Consider the following 10,565-nt stretch of genomic DNA (forward strand, 5'->3'; position numbering starts at 1 on the left):
CGCGGGGCCCGAGCCGGACGGGGTCGCCCCACACCCCGCCCCGCCCCCAGCAGGCCCCGCCCCGGCCCGGAATTAGCATGCGGGCGGCGGAGGCCCGGGCGGGAGGGGGCTACGGCCGCGCTCGCTCCGCGGGGGACCATCTGCTCGCTGTCAATGCGTCACCTGCTCGTCTGGGCCGTCGCCGGGGCAACGGGGCGGGGGATTAGGAGCGTGTGCGCCGCTGGCCGGGAGGCGGCGGGGCAGCGGGCGACTCCGGGAGCGCAGCCCCGGGGCTTGGGCGACCGCGCCCCCGACAGCCCCTTCCGCACACCCTCTCCAGCTCCGGGCCCCAGCGGCGTCCGCGGGCTCGTCCACGCCAAGGGGCCCGAGAGCTAGGGAAACAAAGACCGGCAAGCCACACACACACACACACTCTCTCTCTCTCTCTCTCTCTCTCTCTCTCTCTCTCTCTCTCTCTCTCTCTCTCTCCCTCTCTCTCTCTCCCTCTCTCTCTCTCCCTCTCTCTCGCTCTCTCTCGCTCTCTCTCTCTCTCTCTCACACACACACACACACACACACACCGTGAGCCTTCACAGACTGCAGGAGCCAGAGAGTTAACATTTTAATCACAGCTCAAAAAATGTAATTTCCTTCTGCTCTGCAGAATAGCAAGTGGCGCACAAAGCGCATATTCCTCGTGTCCACACCTGAGGCCAGGACTAGACACACCTGAAATATTAAATCACGCAGTCAAGAAAGTCTCGTCCTTCTTGTTAGATCTCATTCCAGAATCTAGTAAGTCTTGAGAAGCCAGCAGTCTTTAATTTAGCAACTACTTCCTGCAGTTCTGAGAGAGACAGAGATAGATACTGAGATCTTCAAACCAATTCTTAACTAAATCTTCCATTAACTTTCTGAAATTTTCTCTTCTGCTACATTCTGGACATTTTTCTTTCCTCTGGCAAAGCCTCTATTTAAAGTTACACCAAAATATGACTTTGTGGTATTGGCTGTAAGTTCATCTTCTCCAATGAAAATCTCATGATCATAATTTCTAGGTAGGAAGGCTGACTCAAACTAGCTTCATGGTTAAATACAGTTTCTAAAATTTGTTGTTAGCACGCACCAAATAGCTGGCCGACTAAATGTCATTATCTTCCTATCAAAACGTAAAAGAAAACAGTTGATTATTTGACACAGTTGATGAAAAGGAGTAAAACTGTGTAAACCTCTTCAATGATTACCCAAAACTAGCTTTAATTATGGCTTTCATAGAGTTCGGGGCAGGTGTGAGCTTTAATCCGCACACACAAGCTCACAGCATCGTCCTGCTTAGGAAGGGGTGGGCCTGAGTCCAGCGCTGCAGGCCAGGTCAGGACACGCAGAGGGGTCAGTGCTGTGTCCAGGGCCCCTCAACCTCACGGACGTGCATCTCTGCACACTTGGAACACAAGATGTCCTTTGCCACGGTGTCACCACGGCTACAGCTGCTGGCTTTGCAACAAAAATGAAAATTTTTATTAATTAAACAATCCATGAGCACCTACCACATATGAGGCAAAATAGATTCCTGTCCCCAGAAGATCACTCATCAGTGAAAAACAGATTAAAACAAGGGCCAGGACATAGCTCAGTGCACCACACCTGCCTTGCAAGCACCAGGTCCTGAATTCTATCTCCTGTACGGCAAAAACAAAACCACAAACATTAGAACAAAAAGACTGTGCTCTATTGTGTACTTGGACTATGCCAAGGCAGCAGGACTCAAACATTCTCACTGCCGTAACTAACACAGAAAAAGGTAATTATACAAGGTGATAGATGTGCTAATCAGCTTGACTGTGTAATCATTTTGCAATGTATACATATGTAGCAAATCATTGCATTTGTCCCCTTTACATGTATGCGAATTTTATTTGTCACTTATACCTCAGTGAATCTGAGTGTGGGGGACAGGTTGCTTTAAGAAAAGACATCACAGTACGAGCAAAACTTTGTAGAGAAGAAAAAGAAAGATGGCACCCTGGTTCAGAGATGTGTTGGGAAGGGGTCAGACTACCATGTCAAAAACGTGGATTGTATCTAGGAGAAGATAGTGTTTCAAAGCAGCCAGGCAGTTGTCTTAAGCAAAATCTTACAAGAAACCCAAATAGCATAAAAGTTAGCATAGAGCTGCTGTAGTTGGTGCAGAATAGGGCCTAACACCCTGTCCCCTACCAAACAAGCACTGCTGGGGACACTAGGATGTTCCTTGGAGCACTGACCACCTGAGCACTGAGTTATCACTGAGCAGTATGAGACACAAGAGGGTGAGTTCAGTGGAAAGCAGTTAGGAAGCTGTTGAACTTAGTCAAGTACAAAATTACAAGGATTTAAACGAGATCAGTGGCACTGATAGTGCTATAGAAAATAAAGAGATTTTAGGGGCCAGGGATTTAGCTCAGTGGTTCCGCCGCCTGCCCTGCAAGTGTAAGGACCCGAGGTCAATCCCTGGTACCAAAAAAAAAAAAAAGAAAAGAAAAGAAAAGAAGGAGATTTTGAAGATAGAACCTTTAAAATATATGCTCTTTCTGCTTCAGGGAAAATATCTCACCTTTGGTACACCCGAATTTGCATATTTTTAAATGATCATATATAGCAAGCATTGTAATTGTTTTTATGGCCAACATAGTCCCACATTGGGAATGTTTTTGAAAATGCATATTTTTTGCAATAACTGGTTAAGCGATGGCTCAGATTTCAGAATATAGATTTCAGGATCCTAAGATGAACAAATGGAAGATATCAAAAGGTGGCATAAAGGAAGGCACAAATGAAATATATCTTATACCTATTTTGTTTTGCTCCAAAGGCACCAGTTTTTGAGAAATTATAAAAGTCATTATCTTAGTCACTTTCTCATCACTGAGACATAATACCCAATACTCGCAACTTAAAGGAGAGGTTTATCTTGGCTCACAGTTTGTAAAGGTTTCAGTCCATAGTCGACTGGCTCCAAAGCAGGGCAGCACAGCAGAGGGGCAGGGCAGAGGAAAAACAGCTCGTGGCATGGTGAGCAGGAAGCACAGAGAGTGATCAAGGGAGGAGGAGGGAGATAAACCCTTCCAGGCCACACCCCCAGTGACCACCTCCTCCAACCAAGCTTCACCTCCCAGCATCACATTTAGCTATAAACTCATCAGTAGACTGATCCACTGATACACATCACACACTCATGATCCAATCACCTCCCAAAAGCTCCACCTATGAGTCCCTGAGACTTTGGGAGGTGGGAGGAAATCCAGATATAAACCATAACAGTCCTCATGACCAAAACTCTCTCAAATGTAAACACTCAAGTGTTTTTCTAAGTCACATAAATAACATTCATCACAGCCCACTTACAATTAGATACATTTACCAATCAAAAGCCCCTCAGTGGATAGAAGACTTGTGGTTTAAGAAATGCATGACACTCCTAGACCGGGTTAAACAAAGATATGCTCACACAAGTAAGCTGATGGAAGAGAGGCAGCAAAGGGAACTGCAAAGCCAGAGAAATTCACATGATAAAGATACCTGGCATTTAGCCAAAAGTAAAAACTATAAATATTAATCAGATGAGAATCAGTGTCACTTTATGGCAAGAATGTTCAGTAATTAAAAGAGTGGGCATCGCACTGTGCATGTTCACACAATTGCCACCAAAGATACGGGATGCCAGCAGTTCCAGGTGCTGAGAAGAGCACAGACTCCCGAGGATGTCACTTAATAAAAGGTATGGAGCATTTATGTCAAATTCAAAGTAAGGGGGGAAAGATACCAGGGCTTCCAAATTATGTTCTTGTCCTTAAAAGACAGGAAAGGGCCAAGAAAGAAGTATTTGTTGGCCGTTCACTGCAAGCCCAGCATGGTTAGGCACTTTCCATACATCGTGTCATTTAATCCTTACCTGAAGCCTGAAGAAAGTGGACTGTCCAAACCACACTCCAAAGATGAAGCCATTCCAAAGCTGGCTTTGCAGTCCAGAGTATGGTTGTGGTTGTGGTTGTCTGAAGAAGAAAAGAAGTAAAAGGCCCTTGAAGTTGACCAAATCACAAGGCTTTGAGATTGGGGACACTCAATAGATCAAGCAGGTGAATGTAGGTCTCCCAGCGAGCTGGTGGGCTTCGGAGTGGGTGGAAAGGTGAGGAGGGAGGACCGGAGCTCTCATTTGGGTAAATCGACAGCAGCTCTATTCAGCAGTCAAGAAAAGGGAGTTTGAGCAATTTGCCAAAATTATCAAAGGGGCACGGCAGTGGAGGCCAGAGGAGCAAAGGCTGGAAGAGGCAAAATAGGAGCAAAGTATGCTGTCGCCCTCCCTTTCCCCTATCCTGACCATAGTGGGGATAAGAGAGAAACAGCCCCCCCGCCCCGACTTAGGAAGGTTCAGAAGTCCTGGCTCTAAAGAAAATGTAAATTTTAGTTAAGAATGGAAGCAGAAGGACCTTTGAATGAAGATCCCTCAAATGTGAAGGAGATTTGTTTGGATCATTCTCTTACCTCTCCTTTGTCCAGTCCAAAGTCCTTAAAAGTTATTCTAGGATTACTTTTTTATGACTTAATCCAGTGATGTTCTAGTAAATGTTTAATGAGTGGTTGCTGCAGTTGGATAAAGCTCTGATTCGTAGCATTTGCCAATGTGCTTGGTGTAAATGCTCCCACAGCGATGGGTTTCAAGCTGTCATGTGCGTCAGTTGGTGCAGAGTTCGGGAGAGCACTGCCCTGCCAGCTTGGCCCCGCCAGCTCGGATGAGTGCGTGTGGGTCAGCTCCAGCACATGCGGGTCTGTGTTGCATCTCCTGTCACTTCCTCCCTCGAGGTGCTGGTGTTCAAAGAGAGAGGTGCTAAGGTGTGCGGAATGCATGAGGCACAACTGTACTGTCTGTGTTTCTCACAGTCACCACCGATCCCCGGACACGTGTGACATCTGTGTGGTGTAGAGGAGAAGGTCTTTGCCTAATTTTCACATCAGCACCATTTGGGTTGGTTGTCGTGCTGCTGAGATCACATATAGGAAGTTACAAGCCAAATCCAGCCCACAGACGTCTTTTCTTTAGCTCATACTGGGTTTTTTTAAGTCTTTTATACTTAACTTGCCAATATTTAAAAATCAGTAGACAAAAAATTTCTAGATTTCCTTGGAAAACTTAGAACAGAATGCATTCCATTTAAAGCAGTAACATATGGAAAGTACTATGCCTGCAGCAAGGAAGTCAGACTTCAGAACCCCTCAGTCGACCCTGGCCGGTGCTCCCTACTCACTTGGTTATTATGATATTCTGGGAGCCCTGTCACTGCACCTCATCTTCCTCTTGAGCTCCTCCCTCAGTGTCTACCTGTTCTCGCACAACCTCTCCCCCTCCAGAGCCTGCACCTGCCCATCCTCCCGCAACACCATGCCCTCCCTCTCTCGGCTTAGCGAACGCCTGCTCTTCCTTTCCAGCACAAACATAATCTCCACCATCGGCTCCCAGCAAGAGTCCATGCCCTTCTCCACAGAGTGGGCAGAGGGATTTTTTTAAAAATATAAATCACATCAGGCGCAGCACAATTCTAATAAAAGACAAACTCCTTCAAATGTCCTCAGTCAAGTTTGAAAGCCACACCTGATAACTGAGAAGGCAATTCAGTCAACACAAGACTGACAATATTTAAATGATGTAGGGCCAGGGATTTAGCTCAGTTTCAGCACTTGCCTCACAAGCACAAGGTCCCGAGTTCAATCCCCGGTACCAGAAAAAAAAAAAAATGATGTACACAGCTAAGAAGAAATGTTGCCCCTTTATGAAATGTTCTCATTTCCCCATCTAGACAGGCTCTGACCTTGAATGATCATTGATTGATTGATTGATTGAATGATAGCTGGAAATTATCATTACTTATAAATACGTGCATATTTCCACATTACAAATTCCTTTAAGGCAACATAATATAGAAGGAACAACCTGGTTTCAAGTCCTGGCTCAATCACCTGCCCACTGCCTGACCTCGTCCCAATTATTTGACCTCTCTAAGTCTTAGTTTCTTCATCTACAAAAAGGAAAAATCATTTAAGAAGTAAAACATAATAGCTAGTATTTATAAATGTTTATGTGCCAGGTAGGTTCTAAGTGTTTTCTGTAATATTTTCATCAGTCTTCACAAAACTACTGTGAGGCAGCTAGTATTACGTGCCCTGTTTCACATGAGGCACATTAAGGCACAAGGGTGCTCCGGAACTTGCTCATGGTCTTGAGCACTAGGCAACGGAGATGCGCTCAAACTCAGCCCACCTGATGCCCGCATAAGAGAGTGTTTGTAAGGGAGGTGGTACAGTAGCTCTGTGAGTAGACTGATCTTTCCACACAGGGTTTCTTCAACCCCTCCATCTGCACCATTTTGTAGGAGTTAACCCTAAAATACCTTGTGCTCTTATCATGCAATGTGCTGCTGAAGAATCAGAGGAAAAAATACAAGACTGAGCATGTTGTCCCTTCTGAAATCAATCACTACCTGATTGAGACCCTCAGGGAAATTCTTCAAATCTGGTCTTTTTCAAAGGAACAAAAAATAAATCTCATTCCTTGAGCCAAGCTTGAATACCTACAGGGAGCCTTGAAAATTTAAATGACTAAAACAGAATCCTTGCATAAAATACAGGTGATAGTAGCAAAGAAAAGAAAATGGTAAGTCCAAGTGTATTTCTAAGCTTGAACTCACTTGGTCCCAATCCCAAGCAGAGCAGGTACTGGCTATTATGCATGTCTATAGTGACCCAAAACCTACACCCATTTTATTCCATTCTGAGCAGTGAGGCCCAGCTAGCTTTCAGAGGTACTGTCACATGAGGGATATGAAAAATCTTAAGAACATTTCGTAAGACGTAAGAACAATTCCTGTGTCCTGTTTTATCTTTGGACTTTCTGAACCCAGGAAATTCTGCAGCGGAGATGTAATTTTCTTTAAATCCCTCTGAGGCAATTGTTTCCTTTGGTGCAGTACTAAATTCTTGCTACAGTGGACTCTTGACTTACGAACTCAATTCGTCCTCAAGGGCTGGTTGTAACTCAAGTTGGTTGTAAGTCAAGGCTATTTTTCTCACAAGAAATGATGGAAATACCCATAATGCATTCTGAACCTTTCAAAGCAACCCTTAACTAGCCTTTTCACAATAAAAAAGGGTTGTATAATGTGCATAATTTACCAGAAACACAAATAATGTTCCCAGTGTATTCACCAAAAAGTTATCAAATATGCCTAGTTTACCAGAAACAACAATTTCATACTGTACTCACCATTCATGTTGACACTTTGGCTGGCAGGAAGGAAGGATGAAATGGAAGCTGGTTACTCTTTGGAAGGAGAGTACCCTTCCATGACAGCATCAGGAATCTGGCTCTCTGGTGTCCTCTCTCTCTACTGTTCTGCACTATGACGTGACATTGCCATTAAGCAGGTGAATGCAGCTATTGGCTTTTTCCCTATCCGGGTGGGGCTTCTCTACAAATGTTTGTGGCTCTGTCCATTTTTCCAGGGTTTTCTTTATTCAGAAGAACTTTGCTGCACTGATTGTTGATGTTCCCCCTCCTCTTCAGAAAGCTCCTCAGCTGCCATCTCTTTTGCTCAGTCAGGAGTTGCTGAGGTTCCTCTGTTTTACAGTTCCATCTACCTGCAAGCCTGTGGACTCTGATATAGTGTCATCAACCACAGGTTCAGTTGAAGGCTCAGGCTCCTCTACAAACCCTTCAAAATCTCTCCTATAATTTTAGACCATACTTTCTTCCGGGCAAATCTCAGGGTCCTTAGAGAGACATTGGCCCAGGATTTCACAATTAACCCCACAGAGGAAAGACTGGCATTTGGGTCATAGCACAAGACTTTGGTCATAAGTTAAAACTAAAATTCCAGTCATAACCCAGTTGTTCTTATGTGAGGCTGGTTGTAACTCGAGGGTCCACTGTATCACAATAACCCTGGGCCCTTTTCCTTTGCAGTGCAGGCTCCAAAGAGTTCAGATCATGGACATTCGTGAACAGAAAACTTTAGTGTGAAATTGGTGATCTTGTACTTGGCCCCTTTAATGGCCACAGTTCAGCTCTGGGCCCATCTTTAACCCCACTTCCACACACTGAAGTCCTCTTTTGAATGACGTTCAGGTACATCAGGTCCAGGCCCCTGGTCCACGAAGGGACCGCATATTGTCAGTGTTCCAAACTAGCCAGAGAGAGATCTTACACTGCCACACTGCAGAGCTGATGGGGCTCCCATGCCAGCCCCTTCCCATGAGGCTGGGGGAGAAGGTTGATCTTGCTAACCTTGAGAGATTTGCATGTGAAGCTCTGAGTTTTTTAAATAACCAGAGAACAAATAGGGGGAAGCAGAGTGGGTACACATTGGAGAAAATAATGTCATTCATCCGAGATGCTGTGTCTTCAAATTCTCCAGGTCCTGTATATCAATATGTACAGCTTTTTGCATGCAACTCAGCCTCAATAAAGTTGTTTAAATAAGAAAGAAAAAACTTGCTAGTTTCATTATGATCTTAAATTGGATCCCAGTGATGGTTGAAAGGTTAAGTAAAAGAATAATAATGTATTTTATATATATTTGGCATATGTTCTATAAAATTATAGCTAGACGCTATATACCATAACTCTTAAATGGAGAAGTCCTATTTTCATTCCTCTCTCTAATGCAGTAGCTTGAGAAGTTCTGGTAAATTCAGTTCTCTCCCTCTCATTATATTTCCAGTGCTGTTTCGATTTCTTTCCGGTAGGGAAAATGGCCCTTGTCACCAGCTATTGAGTGAGGCCCGGGGAATTCGTAAGGATGCTGTCATTGGGTTGGAGGTGAGGCTTGTCCTCAACAGGGTAGTAGACCCCCATTGCTCTGTCTGCCCCAAATTCACACTTTCTCCTTCCAGTGAGAATTAGCTGGCATCTTTCGGGGAGATTCCCCGTCCATGGTAGGTTGCCATGACCCCAAGGGGAACCTGTGCAGACCCAGGGCAGTAACCAGAGCAGAGGCACCTTTGATCCCAGCAGCCCAGGGAGAGGCAGGGTGCTGACATGGATGCTAAGGAAAGGGAACTCCCTCTCCATGGGGGTGCTAAGGCAGTAGGAGGGAAACTTGTAGCTTTACCTGACCATTTCTGTCATCCCATGCAAAGAAAATGGAGCAGTGAAAGAGAAGTCTAGAAAGAAAGCAAGAGAGAGATTGTTAAAGACCTGACTTCTGGCAAGGCGGATTCAGAAATGTCTAATGCTGGAGATGACCATGGATCTCAGTTCTATGGACAAATACACCCCTCTTTGCTTGAGCCCATACAAGGGAAATAAATAATTGATTAACAAAACCAGTCTCTCTAGGATCAGCCTTCACTCCAGGCAAAACAAGAAAAAGTTCTCACCTGAGTTTAGAAAATGGGCTCTTTTTCTGAGGCTGCATTATTGCTGGTCTCTGGACAAGGAAAAATATTAAGACTGAGCTCCAAAAACCCACTTATTTTAAGTATATTAGTAGAAAGAGAATGCAATCCATCAACAAATAGGTAACGTGTAACAGATGCATGTTGGGCATTTGCACTGGCACATGGCCATGAGCAAGGTTTGGTGTCTGCCTCGTGGTGCCCACATTCCAGAAAAGGAAAACAGGAAATGGGCAAATAGGTAGTAGGATGCTTGGCTGGGGAGAAAACCAAAGCAAGAGGAAGAGAATAGAAAGCTAGGTGTGGGCTGACAGGGAAGGCCTCTCTCAAAAGGTGGCATTTAGCAGAAACCAGGGAATGGTGCACCACAAGTGATGTCCCCGGCAAACAGCAAGGCTAGGACGAATGCTCTGAGGTGTGAGAGGCCATGGCTGTGCCTGGGAACAGCAAGAAGACTGGTATGATTGGGGCCGAAGGCGCGGGACAGAGTCAGAGGGAGGTGGGCACCACCGGAGGCTTTTGGAAGAAGAGAGAGATGATCTGACTTGGTCTACAGCATAGTTCTACAGGCTAAGGAAGCAAGTGCTCACAGTGTTGGAGAGTGCAGCAGGCACAGAAGCTTTGAGGCATTGCCCAGGCAACTCTGTGCAATCTGATGGCTCTGCTGCGAAAGCTCTGGTCCCATAATCCATTGGAATCCACCAGATAATTTCAAAAGAAGAACCGCACATCTACCAACTATTCCCCAACACACCTGTAAAGAAGGAACCCAAAACCCTCATACACAGGTAACTAGTACTTTAGTGTCTCATAGCTCCCGACCACTGGTTCTCCTTCAGGGATCATTTCCTCCCCTGGGAGATATCTGGCAACTTCCAGAGACATTCCTTTGTTTGTCCCAACAGTGGAAGGTGGAAGGGGGAAGAAGGGTACCAGCAGCTCCTGGACAGAGCCCACGGATGCAGTTCGACATCCTATCATACAGAAGAGAGCTCCAACAAGGAATTATTATCCCCCAATAGCAGTGGGGTTGAGGTTGAAAAACCCCAGCCTGGACTAACATAAAGATGCATTGTTCTCCAATTTGCATTAGTGACTCTTAAACTTGCAATAAATCAGAGAAGCACAAACGGAGTTTGATTATCTTTTTGGCCAACCAT

General features: G+C 45.2%; 1 long non-coding RNA gene across 3 annotated transcripts; it reads right to left on the bottom strand.

Moving 5' to 3' along the window:
* Window positions 1-412: 412 nt before the first annotated feature.
* Window positions 413-4,494, bottom strand: LOC110349122 (uncharacterized). 3 transcript variants are annotated; one of them, XR_015443578.1, is made up of 4 exons: window positions 4,446-4,494; window positions 3,911-4,010; window positions 1,527-1,658; window positions 413-826 (listed from the first exon to the last, which is right to left on the bottom strand). It is a non-coding gene; the product is annotated as an uncharacterized LOC110349122 (long non-coding RNA). The 3 variants fall into 3 exon arrangements; XR_015443577.1 differs by lacking the exon at window positions 4,446-4,494 and having other exon boundaries at window positions 413-708; window positions 3,911-4,436; XR_002394875.2 differs by lacking the exon at window positions 4,446-4,494 and having other exon boundaries at window positions 3,911-4,436.
* Between the last annotated feature and the right edge of the window lie 6,071 nt (window positions 4,495-10,565).

Source organism: Heterocephalus glaber, unplaced genomic scaffold (genome assembly GCF_053883595.1).
Source record: "Heterocephalus glaber isolate CG9 unplaced genomic scaffold, H.glaber_assembly_v1.0 deba00001572, whole genome shotgun sequence".
NCBI classification, from domain to species: Eukaryota; Metazoa; Chordata; class Mammalia; order Rodentia; family Bathyergidae; genus Heterocephalus; species Heterocephalus glaber.